The following is a 16,306-nucleotide window of genomic DNA, read 5'->3' as shown; positions in this document are numbered from 1 at the left end:
TGAAAAAGATTATGGTATATCCAAGCAAAGTATGAATGGAGATTGGGAATATTATGAAATAGGAAATCCTGAATTAGGAGCTCAACTTTTTGAAGAATGATTTTTATCGTATTATCCTGTCAGGTATAATGAAGAATTACGTGACTTTCCCCTCATAGTCTGTAATACTGTAAAAACTATACATAATGATTTATGGAAAAGGCATAAGGGTATGAGTTTTAATCAGACTACTGTCCTGAGAATTTGGAGTACAGTTCCAGAATTTGATCAAGAGAATTATATGGAAGTCAAACCAGCCCAACATTGCATCTTAATCAACCCTTCTAGTAGTGATCAAGTTGCTAAATTAAGAATGGAAAGGATTCCTCTTAAATTACATGATCCATTAGGAATCATGAACTTATGGAGAATTTTTAAGAAAAAAGTTATGATAAATGCTGTCCAAGAATTATCTCCAGTAAGAAAAGTCTTAGCTAAGGATGATAGAATTATTATTTTTGGAGAAGATAATTCTGATTTAGGAATTTGGGAAAAACTTCTTCGTCAAAGCAAATATAGTTACTAGAATGAGAAATGGGGAAATCAGACAGACATAAGTCCGTTGGATATTATAGATAAAAGCATTGCATTAGACTCAGATGGTACAGAACGATTAGAATATTGCACATACTGTAATAAATGGGGGCATGATACATTCATACGTGATTATTCAAAAGATGAATGGCGACTTACTTTCTTTGATCATGATTATGATTTATATGATGATTATTATAGTGACGACTAAACAGGAAGAATTGATGATATGAAGACTTTATGAAGATGCATTATGACAAACTTTATTATGAAGACTTTTTGAAGAATCATTTATGAAGACTTTATGAATCAATTTCACATCTGCCAATTGAAATGAAGACTTTTGAAGAATCATTTATGATCATTATCAGCTTTACTGTATCAGCCGACGCAAAAGACAAAATGAAGACTTTAATGCAAGAAGACTTTATGAAGCAGAAGCATTTTCAGTTTTACTATATCAGCCGACGCAAAAGACAAATGCTACTCAGAAGACTCAGAATTATTGAATTATTGCTGCCAAAGACTCAGAATTATTGCTGCGGAATATTGAATTATTGCCTACATTACTGTTCAAAAAGATATGTATAATATTTACTACTGTTCATATTTGTAATTTTCATTTTCTTTTAGCCTATAAAAGGCCTGTAAGATATGTTAGAAGGCAGAAGCCATTAGATAGGAGCAATTAGAGAGAAGCCATTTGAGAGCCAATCTGTAAGCATCTTAAGTGCCTATCTCGCCTATCAGCTATCCTATCCTTTGTATCCAGTATTACTTTTCCTTTTCCTTTCCTTAAATCTTCCAGCCTCTGTATCAAGGCTTTGAAGCTTGTATCATATTTCTTTCCATCAATAATATCAAGTAAGAATGTTTATTACATCGTCTTTCTCTTCACTATATGATTCTCTTTTGTATTATGTTTTTGAATTATTTTAAATCATTATATTAAATTATCTTTTAATTACTTTCATCATCTTATTTCTCTGTCTTTTATAATACTCATTATCTTCATTATTATACTGTACTACATCATTACTATCACCTGGGTTTATCACATACAAAATGGGATTTCTTTTCTTTACCAGTAACATAGTTCTAAAGTTTTGCCACCTCTTTTCCTTACTCATCTCTGTTATTCTCTTGATCTCCCATGGAGGACAAGCTACTAATACAACCATAGTTACAAATATTGGTGGAATCGTTGATGTCAAGTCCCGAATCGGGAAAGAACAGAAAATAGCCATTGAAATTGCCGCTGAAAACTTCAACCGCTATTCAAAGTCTAACAAGCTGTCCCTCCATTTCCAGGACTCCGGCCAGTTAGACCCCCTTCAAGTTGCTTCTGCCGGTCAGTAAATTTTACGATGATATATCATATTTCTATTGTATTTATAGAATTAATCCCCTGCTTTTACTGCAGCTGAAGAGCTCATTAAGGAAAAGAAAGTGGATGTAATTATTGGCATGAGCAAATGGGAGGAAGCCGCACTCGTAGCTGCTGTTGGAAACAAGGAAAAAGTTCCAATTATTTCATTCGCAGCTCGTGTCATAACCCCACCGGTGATGGAACGCCGTTGGCCTTTCTTAATACAAATGGCTAACAATGGTTCTTTACAAATCAAATGCGTTGCAGATATTGTTGGGGTGTACCAATGGAAAAGGGTTGTGGTGATATATGAAGATGGTGCGTACGTATGCCAGTGACTCGGGGATGTCAGCTCTTCTTCTATCCAAGGCTCTTCAGGATGTTGATTCAGAGATTGATTATCGTTTAGTTCTTCCACCAGCTTCTTCTCTGTCTTCTCCAAAAGGGTTTGTTCTGGACGAGCTGCTGAAGCTACAGAACGCAACAAAATCTCGGGTTTTTATTGTTCTTCAGTCATCGTTGTCGATGGCGACTCATTTGTTCAGAGAAGCTAAAAATCTCGGGTTTATGGGGAACGAGTCAGCTTGGATTATCACGGACAGTGTAACAAGTTTCCTGTACTCGGTTGACGACTCTGTTATTTCCTCTATGGAAGGTGCTTTAGGGATCAAGACCTACTATTCTACTAGTACTGATTCTTACAAAGATTTCTATGCCCTGTTCTCAAAAAAATTCCAATCCGAGTATCCAGAGGAGGCTAATCCTAAGCCGGGAATTCATGCTCTACGAGCATATGATAGCATTAGGACCATTTCACAGGCCAGTAACATCAGTAGCGCAGAGATTTTGTTAAGGAATATAGCATCAAGCAGTTTCTCTGGTTTAAGTGGCGAAATACGTTTCGAAGGAGGAAAGCTGTTGCAAACTCCCCCCAAATTGAGGATTGTAAATGTGCGAAATAAGAGGTATGAAGAATTAGACTTTTGGGCGCCATATGATAGGTTCTCAAAAGGCCTTGTGACAGAAAAAGGTAGACAACGTTTGGCTGCCCCAGTGATTTGGCCCGCCGAGATGAACTTAAGCAGACCAAAAGGCTGGGCAATGCCTACTGACAAGAATCCATTGATAATTGGAGTTCCCGGGAGAACTTCATTCCAGAAGTTTGTTAAGGTAGATGACAGCAACAAAGATGATATCAAATATGGAGGTTGGTGCATAAAAGTTTTCGAGATGGTGCTATCTAATTTGAATTATAGTTTGCCTTACAAATTTGTGGCCTTCAACAGCACCTATGACGAATTGGTTTACGGAGTTTTCGACAAGGTAACAATTTCAACTTTGCCGTTCAGTTTCGTGAAACTCCTTATTAATCTTCATGTAGTGCATGACACAAACAAACAACTTCCATTTTAATTTTCGAAAGTACTTTACAAAAGTTTTCAAAAAATTGATTTGGGTTTCGAACAGAGTTCTTGAAAAAGTGAGAATTGAAAAGTAAATAGAATTGAAAAAACTAATTAGATAACTTTTGTTTGAGAAGCATTTTTTGATGATTGAAAATTTCATATGCTTTTCTGATGGGACTTTCTTCTGATGTTGGTTTCTCAAAACTCTGAATCTTCTCAAGCCCCTTGGTATAATAAACTGAACTATAGGTGTTTGATGAGATCATTTTCACACACTTGGTGTCGAGATTTCGACTTGTATTTGTAAATAACTATTTACAGAGGATTGCACAATCAGATAACGATACAAGATAGCATTACAAATTCAAAATGTTATTCTATCCTATCTTAAGTTTGAGTTAATGTGTCTATCATGATCTTGAGCTGCTGGTTTATATCTTTGTGTTGAATTTGAAATGTTGTTTTCATCTGCTGCATTATCTGCTCTAACACTAGGAAGTTGCAGGAAGAGCAGCAAAATCTGCTCTTAACTGGAATTTTCTCAGTTGATGATTATTGTGTTTTTTCAATTTTCCGAATACAATTTCTTGTTTCTGATAAAGACTACCCTTGTCACGTGGATCAAAAACAATGGAAGACTTATGATGCTGTCGTTGGTGACGTGACCATATTAGCTGACAGATTAGAATACGTGGACTTTACTCAGCCCTACACCGAGTCAGGGTTGTCCATGATAGTTCCTACAAAACCTAAAGAGTCAAAAGCATGGATCTTTTTGAAGCCTTTCACGTGGGAAATGTGGGTGGTGACTGGTGCCATCATGCTTTACACAATGCTTATAATTTGGTTCTTGGAGCATCAATGCAATCCAGAATTTAGTGGCCCATGGAAGAATCAGATTGGGACCACGTTTTGGTTCACATTCTCCTCTCTGCTCTTCGCTCACAGTTAAGTACCAAATTTCTAGAATTATAACAAGAAATATTCTATGATTAATATCTGATTATTACAACATACACGATTATTTATATATTTTCAGTTAAGTTTCTGTCAGAAACATCGTCGCATCGAGTGCTTGTGAACTCCATGTTTTTTCTTTGCAGGAGAGAAAATTAACAGCAACTTAACTCGAGTGGTGGTGGTAGTATGGCTCCTTCTTGTGTGGATCTTAACCTCTAGCTACACTGCTAGTCTGTCTACTATGTTCACCGTGGAAAGACTACAAGAAGTTAATACAGATATCGAGCGGCTAAAGAGCAGCTACTCAAAGGTTGGTTGTGATAATGATTCATTTGTCAGGAATTACATGGAGGATGTGATTGGATTCAATTCAGAGAACATCATCACAGTTTTCAACGAATTTGAGTACACAGAGCTATTTGAGAATAAGGATATAACTGCTGCCTTTCTTGAACTTCCACATAAGAAAGTTTTCATCAACCAGTATTGCAAGGGGTACACTGCCACCACACCTAGCTATAAATTTGGAGGATTTGGCTTTGTGAGTAGTTACTACAACTTTGCTGTTTCAATTTCCACATAACTTCAAGTTGATCATCCCAAATTTCTATAGTAAACTTCAATGTCATGTCTTTGAGATTTCTTAGCAGAAAATTTTTCTTTCAGACAATTTAAATATGGGAAGAAATAATTCTGTAGATCTTTCTCAAACTTTCCATGCATAATGGTGGCCAAATGTTTAAACGCAAATTTTAAATAAATACTAATAAAAAAAAAATCTTCGCAGTACATGCATGCTATGATATAAAAGAAACAAAAAAATATACAAGAGTATATCTAACTACTTGCACCATTTTGCCCCTTTTTTTTTCCCTCTACCTTTTCTTCTATCATCCATTTAATTTGGAGTCTTATAAGAAAATAGCATCTTTTTCTCTGATAGGAATCAATTCTTATATACTTCCATGATTGCATTCCAGAAAGGCTCCCCAATAGCCAAGGATTTTTCAAAATCAATTTTAAGGCTATTAGAAAATGGCAACCTCACACGACTCGAAGATGATGAATTGTTGACTCCTTCAAATGGGTGTTCGGTGAATGTAACATCCAATAGTATAGAACATTTGAGCCTCCAGAGCTTCTGGGGTCTCTACCTTATATCTGGTGCAATTTCTACCATTTGTTTTCTACTATCATTAATCCGCTTACTAAAGAATTATCAACATCAGCAAGAGGAAGACAAAGGCAATGCAACTCCAAGCAAAACAAGTGCTTGGAACAAGGCGCTTAGACTTGCAAGATTCTTATACAATGGAGAGATCAATATTCCAGGGATAGCTCGTACTTTGGCTCCCACCATGGTTCGAGGTGAATTGAGTTCTTCAAGGTCATGGGTGTACGTGATCACCACCGATACTCCAGACAATATTCATGCCTCTGCATCTGCTGAAATTGAAATTGCATAAAACTTCTTATATATTGAATGCACCATGTACGAAAGGTTCTTGTCATGTATAATATATTGGTTATAATAAATACATTTCCGTTGTGTTTCTATGGATGAATAAGTATTTTTTTAGAAGAAAAGAAAAGCAAATGAGAAAACTGCATGCGCAAGGCCCTCACAGCAGAAACAGCACATCAAACACACAAGCGTGTAAGGCACACCCAAAACCAGAAACGGCTAACAATCAAAAAACAAAAGTTAAAAAGGCAATACCCCACAACCAAACCAAACCAAAGGAAGATTAATTGGCACATAGAACATCTACATGCAGAGATCCTGATCTTTTTTGGGGGAGATAATAGTAATTTATTTACAATTGAGACGGTAGGAAAGAGTAGGTTCAATCTAGTAACGAGAATAGATAATTACATGCATAATATAGTTATCTAGACATAAATACAATAAGAAAATGCAATTAAAATTTATATATAATAATAATAATAATAATAATAATAATAATAATGATAGTAAAGAGAATTCTCAAACACTACTCTTATACACGTTTTTAAGTGTCTTAAGCAAAAACTAATATTTTACTTCACTAATCCAAACCGTACACTACAAAAAAGAAGGCATTTATGGACGGTTTTATTCTAAACGGTTTTAAAAACTGTCTAGAAAAAAAAATTTGCAGACGGTTTTTTTGAAACCGTCTGCAAAAAAATTTTTATGGACGGTTTGATTAAACCGTCCATAAAATTCCAGACGGTTTGAACTAAACCGTCTGGAAATTAAAATTTCCAGACGGTTTTGGATGAAACCGTCTAGAAATTTATAGACGGTTTCATCCAAACCGTTTATAAATATTATTTTTAGAGATAACATTTCAATTCCAGACGGTTTCAAATGAAACCGTCTGGAAATTTTTTTCCTCACCCATGTCATCGATCCGCATGATGCTCCGAAACTTCACCACATCCGTTTGATTTTGTTACCAGCCAAAATCACAACCATCCATTTCATTTGACAACCAAAACAAAATTGTACATAGATATTATAAACCCAGCTGCCCTGAAACTTCACAACCGGCCATCATCGATGCTCACGGATCTACAGTAACATTTCAGGGTGAGAGTGAGATCGACCTGATTGGGCGTTGACGGAGAGATCGACGGTGACGGCTCTATCCCTCGATTCGGATCCACCGGCTACACGGCCCGCGGTCCACGCCGCAGTTCCCTAGCCCACTCTTCTCGGTCGTCCGCCGCAGTTCCCTAGCCCACTCTTCCCGGCCGTCCGCCGCATCTCCACCCTCCCCAACTCCCACCCCTCCAAGGTCGTTCGACCTCTGCGTCTTCTTCATCGACGGCGACGGCCCCTCCTGGCCCTACCCCAACAACGCCAACGACTGGATCTACCCTCCCTTCCTCGGCGCGTATCCCACCAGAGGCAAATCGAGCGGTCCCGCTCAAACCCTAGCAAGCTCGAGGCGTCGGCCGGATTCGTTGTTTTGATTCGTTGTTTTGAGTCTTTTGACGCCTTGTTTACTTTTTCATTACATAATTAATTTATTAATTATATTAATATAAAGAAAACGGGAACTGAAAGCAGAAAAAAAAAAAAAAAAAAAAAAAAAAAAAAAAAAAAAAAGGAGCAAATCTGGACGGTTTGGGACCAAACCGTCCAGAATTTTCTGGACGGTTTTGTCCCAAACCGTCCATAATTAGTTATGGACGGTTTTGTGAAACCGTCTAGAATTCCGGACGGTTTTGTCCAAACCGTCCAGAAATTGATTTACCGACGCTATATCCTAGACGGTTTTAAACCGTCCATAAAAAACCGTCTAGAATTGATTCCAGACGGTTTTTTTGCATTTCTGGACGGTTTAAAACCGTCCAGAATTTGCTTTTTTTTTTGTAGTGGTAGCCGCTAGAAAACCTGTCCTGTTATGGAATTAAATCCCATAAAATTTCTTTTTTCTCTACGTATAGCATGCCAGAACTCAGAAATCTAACTTTATAAATTGACAAATTTTGACATAGCTGCTGTTGCACTCTCTTATATTTTCCCAAACACCCATATCTCTCTCTTTCAAAAAAATCTCGGTTTCAAGTCATCATTTAACTCTCTCTCTCAACCCGCCGAACAAGAAAACAGCCAAGCAGTTTGATGTTCACCGGGAAGGGAGGCTTCTACGCCTCCCTTCCCCGGTGGTGGTGCCTCCTAGCCTTTTAGGCTATGGAGTTTTTTGTTTCCTCCATGGTGTGTACCATGGGAAGGGTAGTTTGTCTCCCAGTTTTAGGCTGTGGAGTTTTAGTTCTCCGAGTCTTCTGGGCTCTGGAGTTTTGTGTTGATTTTGGTTGGTTTTTCTTTTCCTTCTTCTCGTTTTCTCTGGCAGGGGGTTCATCTCGAGGCGTCCGGTGGGGAGTTCTGTTATCGTTTTGTGACGACCCGTTTTTTTTTTTTTTTTTTTTTTTTTTTTTTTATACAAACATAAAACGAGTCCTCACAGTGGCACGACTATGTGTCGCTCAACCAACATATGGCACATGCCCCATAACATGTACCTGATAATCAGAGTATAACAAACATCTATCTATGCAGCGAAAAACATAAATCTGAATAGCGGAAATTACAACTTATACATCTATCACAAATTAATTACAATATTGAGCCATTTAACATCTATCTGTTTGAGTCTTATTAACACAATATTTACATAACAATAATGGCTTAACAAAGAATAAGTGACACAAACGTCACAAGCCATACCAAACCTATAAAATAGTGGACAACCCGTAGTCCGACAATTACAACTGTCGCGGCGAGCTCCAGTCATAATATCCCAAGTACACTGCTACCAACCCCTCAACTATACCGAAGTACCTGCTGCCAAAGAAACATCATCTACACGGTTGTGGTGGTATCCACATCCGCATAGGTGAAAGAATGAGTTCACCGCCTTAGCATGAAACATACTAAGACCTCAGTGGTACAAGACTAACTGAGTTTTCACAAAGAACCAATCTTTATTATATTTTTAGTCGTGCGAGCACTATATTAGCCACAATTTACCAACAGCTAATGCAGCAAACACCGACTATTCAGGAAACATTTAAAACATACTATATAGCTGTGAACATATGTAGAAGTTCCAATCTACCGCTTGGAAGATTCTACATATAGACTCCTCTATAATAATACTTTTCACCGGTCGCTTGGACATATGTGCACACGATCACTCCATCACAGATATCACGTATACACATAAGTCTTAAGCAAAGAACATGGCATCTTACTCTTCCGTACTAGGACAACATCCGTCAACAAAACACTCGCAACACCATCTCTAATCGTATTTCAGCTTCGTGCCTTGACGCCAGTAGATCATGAGAGCACTAGAGCTAAACTCGATCATGCTAACACGTCTTTCCTGGAAAACAAGAACAATCAACCTTCCTACTCATAGACATGCCATTACTCGCACCTGGGCAATCATGTATCCATGTACTTTCAAGTTCAATGTATGCTATTAACACATGTGACCATCTGATAAAAATATACATAAGATCTTTTCATGAAGACTCTTATGCATACCAATACGTCTAGTAAAACTACTCATAACATAAAAACATCTCTCACAAAACAATGCTATATATGCTATGCATGCCTCAATGTGTTGCTGATACTGCCTCAATGTGCTGATACTATTACTCTGATATGTATGCTCTATACTACATGCTCAACGTTCCGTGCTTGACCAGTATATATTTCCTACTGTGTCACGCTGAAATCATGCAGTTGTTAAATCACGTCCTTTTAAAACTAAACAAATCCAGCATTTAATCCAATACTTTGAAATCATTCAAAACTTAGTTTCTTTATAAAATTTACGCAGTTTCAACATGACATGTTCTCAAACAATTTGCATAATTTAAATCTCAACTGCAAAACATACTCAAACATTTTAAATCAATTAACACCTTTCACTCATGCATCAATTCTTAAACATCATTGATAATATTTGAACATAATCGAAACTAAACAAATCATCTCAAAACATACATTTCTTCATATGGTTGGTTCGGTTTCATAAACAACATATATATTCTTATCAATCCAATACATATAAAAATATATATTTTCTCAGTGAGTGGAATACCCACCTTGGCTGCATTAGACTCTAGACTTGAACTCCTACTGGATTCCAATTACTCGAACTCTACATTGGAGAACCCATTGAAGTCTCCAATTACAACACGATCCTGCAAACATTGGTAACATTAGACTATGCTATTAAACCTAAACCCTATGACACATAAACTACCCGCTTGCTCACACGTCGCGTAATCCACTTCTAAGGCTAGTTAGGTATCTTGGTTACCATTATGTTGATCATTGGTTATAGGTTCATATTTATTCATCTTATTATCTTTAAGATACCCATATTATCCTATTTGCTTATTTATTTATTTACCAACTTAACATTATATATATCGAACTTATATACATATATATACATATTTATATATATACACAATGCAAGTTAAGTTTAAGCCTAACTTGATAGTGCATTTAACTATTCCAAATGGATTCAAAGCCTAACTAGGTATCTTAAGCTATTATTAGGCTAATTCTCGGTTCTAGGTTTTTATTATATCTAGCTTATTAACACAATGAAGTATTTATTATTTTCATTAGCTTATACAAATTTGTTGTACCACATTATTATTTTTCACCCTTATGTATTTATTGTGTTGACTTAGTACATCCATTGTACACTAATTCTTCCCCATTCCTTCTCTCAAAATAAGTCAAATCCCCTCTTTTACATACAATCATCCATAGTCATTAAGGACTACCAAGGATCAACCACAAACAGTAGACGCCACAGAAAACTAAATCCATAAATCCATCACAAGCATTAACCTTAATCCTCAACAATTAATCATAAACTAACATATCATCAAATTATCCATCGAAAAATCCATATTTGAATCCATTAAAACACAACATCAAATATAGCAAGGTTTTCCCTCATATCAACTCACTAAAATTCCAATAATCATAAGCCACATTCATCTACCAAATTTCTTCCAAAACTAAACCCAATAGGCACCACACCAAATCAGCCCATTAAAATACTCTAAAATCTCACACGGTTAATCATAACCTAAATAAACCAATATCATAAATCACTCATTTGATACATCAAGCTTAACAACAATCCATTCGGTTACCTTAACCCTAGAACATAAATCCAAATAACTAAACAGAGAAAGCATCACAATAGTCCCTAGAATCACACCTCAAATTAGCCAACTCACAATCCAATTCAGTCCACACGGCCAACAAGGGAAACAATACTACAAAATACCCAACATCTCCATGGTACTCACACTGAAATTCCATATGCAACACTCATCAAAACAACATAATACTCAATCTCCTAAACCTACAAAATCGTCACTAAACGAATCTAAATCCACAAAACAGGGAAGCACTGCAAAATCCTCAACAACTTCAATAATCAGCCTAATTCAGCCAACCACAGTGAACCCATCAAATTCTCAATCTGCCAACAGTCCATAAAACACCCAAATAGTCCCTGCCAACACACAACCGGCCACAACAGAGAACACGGCCGACATACACATAGTCTATCCACAACAAATACCAACTCAAAAAATGCTAAGCTCATGGTAACAATCCAGAAAATACAAGCATCACACATGGCCGAACAAAACCCCCAAAATCATAAAACCCTAATTCAACAATCAACAAATTAATTCATATAAATTATAGAATTTATACCTTGGGGATTTTCCTCAACAAATCCGCTGGAAAACACCACTGATTCCGACGGGAAAGTCGCCGGAAATAACTTTGAAGAACCGGGTCTTCTTCCCGGGTTACGGGTCACACGGGTCTGGGTCATGGGTCTCTCTCTCGGGTTCAATGGGTTTCAGGTCTCCATGGGTTCTTGGTTCAACGAGCTCGTCGGAAATCACTGCTGGGTCCGCCGGAAAACTCACTGGAAATCGCTGCTGGGGGACCAGGTCTTCCACACGGTTCAGCGGGTCATGGGTCGGGTTGCTCGGGTTCTCTTCCGGGTCTCACGGATCGGCGGTTGCGCTGGGTCTACGGGTCGCTGGCTCACCGGAGATCGCATCGCCGGCGTCCTCTGGTCTCGTCGGCGCCACCCACCGAAGGATCGGGCTCCATCTCCCTCAACTCTCCCGATCTCATCCCTCTCTCAGCATCTCTCGATCTCTCCCTCTGAAACTCTCTCTCAATCTCTCGTCTCAATCTCTCGATCTCACTCTCTGTGAGTTGCTCGAGCATGCGAGGAAGAAAAACAAAGAAAGAAGAAGAAAAGAGAAGAAAGGAGGAAAAGAAAAGGAAGGAGAAGGATTCGGTGATGCAAGGGATAAGGGAGAAAATGAGGGGAAAATTACTGAAATGCCCCTCACATTAAATCTAACTACATTTTACCCCTTACTTTATACCCTTTATTTCTCAATTATATAAATATAATCATTTAAAATCTATTATTAATCCCATCTATTTATAAACACCAATTTATTAATTGCTAAACCCCCTATTTATTTTCTTGGTCTTCACACGTTTCGTCTCGCCGGTGGAGCGTTTTTGGGCCTAATCTGTTCTACTTTTTGATGCTAGATCTACGCTTATCCATCGGCTTCTTAGAGACATGCGCCGCTCAGATGGGTTCACCGGTGTTTTCTGGTTCTGCCGTTGTTTGTTTCGGCCGTAGGGGTCATCGGTGACCGGCGCGTGATCGTCACGTGTGACGACCCGTTTTTTTTTTTTTTGTACAAAACATTTATAAAACATTAACGAGTCATCACAGTGGCACGACTACATGTCGCTCAGCCAACATACGTACATGCTCCATACCATGTACTTGATATTCAGAGTATTATCTAGAAGCGGAATAATTGTAATATAACAACCATAACGGAAAGCACATCTAAAATTAACTAGTGGTTCATACAAAAGAGCCATATCTGTCTAACAGTTTAAGGTTTACATCTACCCCTTAATACAAAAGAATGGCTACACAAAAGAATATGTGACACCTACGTCACAAGCCATATACAAAATACCCCAAAAGAGTGAACTCCATAGTCCAACTCAGTACGACTATCGCGAAGTGCTTCAATCGTAGTATCTCAAATACGCAGCTACAGGGTCTTCCTCAAAGTCAGGTGTACCTGCAGTCACAGGAACTACATCTATACGATTGTGGGGGTTTGCCACATCCGTATAGGTGGAATTATGAGCCCACAATCTTAGCATAAATAAATATACTAAGACCTCAGAGGTATACCATTCACTGAGTTTTTACAAAGAACCAACTTTTCCTTTATAGTCATGCGTACACTATAACAGCTACCAATTTTATAAACTTCTGTTTTGAAAATCCCCATAGCTGATATAGCATACACTGACAAATAGAAAGCATTTTAACATACTAGGCAGCTAATATTATTCGTAGGAAATTCATTATAGAAAACAAGGGCATTTAAATCATGCAACCATCCGATACCAATATACATAAGTTCTTTTTCTATCAAGACTCTTATGCATACTAACACGTCTAGCAAAACTACAATATACTTATCATGAAAACATCACACAATTTAAACAATGCTATGCATGCTCATGATAGTCTTCTTATTCATTGTGAGCCTTACGCTCTCTTCGTTATTATGAACCTTACGCTCTCTTCGTTATTATGAGCCTTACGCTCTCTTCGATTATTATGAGCCTTATGCTCTCTTCGTTATTATGAGCCTTACGCTCTCTTCATTATTATGAGCCTTACGCTCTCTTCGTTATTATGAGCCTTACGCTCTCTTCCATTATTATGTGTTCATGCTTTATGCTTTACAATTCAAACTCTATACTCCTATTCTTTGCAAATCATGCTTTCTTCAAATACCATGGACCAATCAACATGAAATCTCATCATTTTTCTTTGCATAATTAAATCCCAACTGCAACACACTTTAGATACTTCAAATCAATTCAAAACATTTCATTCATGCATCATTTCATAACATCATTGATATTTCAACATAATTGAAACTACTTAAAACATCCAAAACATACATGTTAACATATCGTTGGTTCAGTAAGAAAATCATATATCATTTGCATTTCTATAAAATACATAAAAATATCTTTTCTCAGTGAGTAGAATACTCACTTCAACTGCTTGCACACCGACACTAACAAGTCCTAGGCTCACTCCCCCAAAATGCCGCTGAATACAACATATTGCACCCATTTAGTTTCCATCCAATAATTACACTGCCTCATGAATCGTTTAAGGACTATTTTACTCGACAGTTGCCTAAACTCATACTTAACAATATTCCTAGGCTTATAAATAGAACCCCATTTTTTATACAAGCTACTACATTAAAACCTAACCTCATAAGTATTTTTTCTTACAAAATCCATGGTTAATGTGAGATTAATCATCACTATCTCCCACAATTTACCCACAAATTAACAATCAAATTTTAAATAATTAGAAGCTTCAAGTTAATCTAGTCCATCAACTTAGGGTTTTCCAAACTTAGCCCCAATAACAATTATTTTAAACACATTCACATTTACTAAAAGTTAATCTCTTAAAATCCACAAATATCAAATACCCGAAATTAAGGTTCAAGGAAAAACTTACCCAAATTCACCAAACTCCCACCCAAAGTTTGGCTAGCCTCAAGTAAGCTCCAATAAGCTCAAACACTTAAAGGATATAAAGGATTAAACTTATATCTAGGATTTTACCTAAAAATCACGAAATTATGAGTTTAGTGTTTTACCTTAAAACAATCGGTACGAACGTAGATCCGAGTGCAAGGATCACGTTTTCAAAAACGGATTGAAGATCCGACCGTTGGATCTTCGTAGATCGCAATTTTCGTTAGAAAAAGCTTAAAACTCTCCCTCCCTTTCTCCTTTCTGTTCTTCCGGCCACAGACCGCATGAGGCACTGCCCTTTCTTTTTGTTTCTTTCTTTTTCTTTAAGTGAGGCGCACATGCGCCTCACGTTATCCTTTTTTTTTTTTTTTTTCCTTGGAACCGAAGGGCCAAGCCCTTCAGTTCGTTTCGGCCATTTCACCAATTTGTTCGTACGGCCTTTCAAATGAAAGGCCGTGCGGCCTGCTGCTATATATATATATATTTGATATTTATTTATTTATTATTTTATTTATACATTTATTTATTTATTCAATTTGCAATTCCTAATTCTTTTAAACTTAAAAACATTCTCTTACATTTTATTTTCTTAGTCACAATTTACAAGTCTATAGGATCAAAATGAATTTTGTTTTATTTTACCACACGAGGTAGACTTATTTTTATTTTTATCCTAATAAACCAATTAAATATTTTCTAGGACATTATATCATTCTCTCCTAATAAAAATTTCGTCCTCGAAATTTGGATATTAGACCGCTATACGATCATGCCAACATGAACTTCTAGAGAATCTAATGCTCAATCGTTATGAATCGAAAATTCATACCTGGGTTCACTCAAACAAGTGGGAATATTTATCCTGCGTTGCTGTTCAAGTTCCCACGAAGCTTCCTCAACTCACTGGAAATCGCTGCTGGGGGACTGGGTCTTCCACACGGTTCAGCGGGTCATGGGTCGGGTTGCTCGGGTTCTCTTCCGGGTCTCACGGATCGGCGGTTGCGCTGGGTCTACGGGTCGCTGGCTCACCGGAGATCGCATCGCCGGCGTCCTCTGGTCTCGTCGGCGCCACCCACCGAAGGATCGGGCTCCATCTCCCTCAACTCTCCCCGATCTCATCTCTCTCTCAGCATCTCTCGATCTCTCCCTCTGAAACTCTCTCTCAATCTCTCGATCTCACTCTCTGTGAGTTGCTCGAGCATGCGAGGAAGAAAAACAAAGAAAGAAGAAGAAAAGAGAAGAAAGGAGAAGGATTCAGTGATGCAAGGGATAAGGGAGAAAATGAGGGGAAAATTACTGAAATGCCCCTCACATTAAATCTAACTACATTTTACCCCTTACTTTATACCCTTTATTTCTCAATTATATAAATATAATCATTTAAAATCTATTATTAATCCCATCTATTTATAAACACCAATTTATTAATTGCTAAACCCCCTATTTATTTTCTTGGTCTTCACACGTTTCGTCTCGTCGGTGGAGCGTTTTTGGGCCTAATCTGTTCTACTTTTTGATGCTAGATCTACGCTTATCCATCGGCTTCTTAGAGACATGCGCCGCTCAGATGGGTTCACCGTGTTTTCTGGTTTCGCCGTTGTTTGTTCCGGCCGTAGGGGTCATCGGTGACCGGCTCGTGATCGTCACGCGCCAGGGAAGTCTTCTCTTCGACCAGCGCGTGGAGGTCTCGCTCCGTCGTTTTTCGTCGTGCAAAGGCGGTGGCCGGGCACTGGGTGGCTGATCTGTTGTTTGGCAGCTTTGGGGGAGGCGCGTGTTGTACACGCCCCGGTCTCCGGCGACGACAGTGCTCTC

At 37.8% G+C, this 16,306-nt stretch overlaps 1 long non-coding RNA gene and 1 pseudogene across 1 annotated transcript; one reads left to right on the top strand and one right to left on the bottom strand.

The window, feature by feature from the left end:
- Positions 1 to 1,638: 1,638 nt before the first annotated feature.
- LOC133868940 (glutamate receptor 2.7-like) lies at positions 1,639 to 5,829 on the top strand (annotated as a pseudogene).
- A 6,905-nt stretch (positions 5,830 to 12,734) lies between these two features.
- Positions 12,735 to 14,538, bottom strand: LOC133869754 (uncharacterized). The gene is made up of 2 exons (XR_009900521.1): positions 14,475 to 14,538; positions 12,735 to 13,014 (listed from the first exon to the last, which is right to left on the bottom strand). It is a non-coding gene; the product is annotated as an uncharacterized LOC133869754 (long non-coding RNA).
- Between the last annotated feature and the right edge of the window lie 1,768 nt (positions 14,539 to 16,306).

The sequence above is a fragment of the Alnus glutinosa genome, chromosome 5 (assembly GCF_958979055.1).
Source record: "Alnus glutinosa chromosome 5, dhAlnGlut1.1, whole genome shotgun sequence".
NCBI lineage: Eukaryota > Viridiplantae > Streptophyta > Magnoliopsida > Fagales > Betulaceae > Alnus > Alnus glutinosa.
The sequence above is the reverse complement of the archived record's forward strand: the minus strand, read 5'-3'. Positions and strand labels throughout refer to the sequence as shown.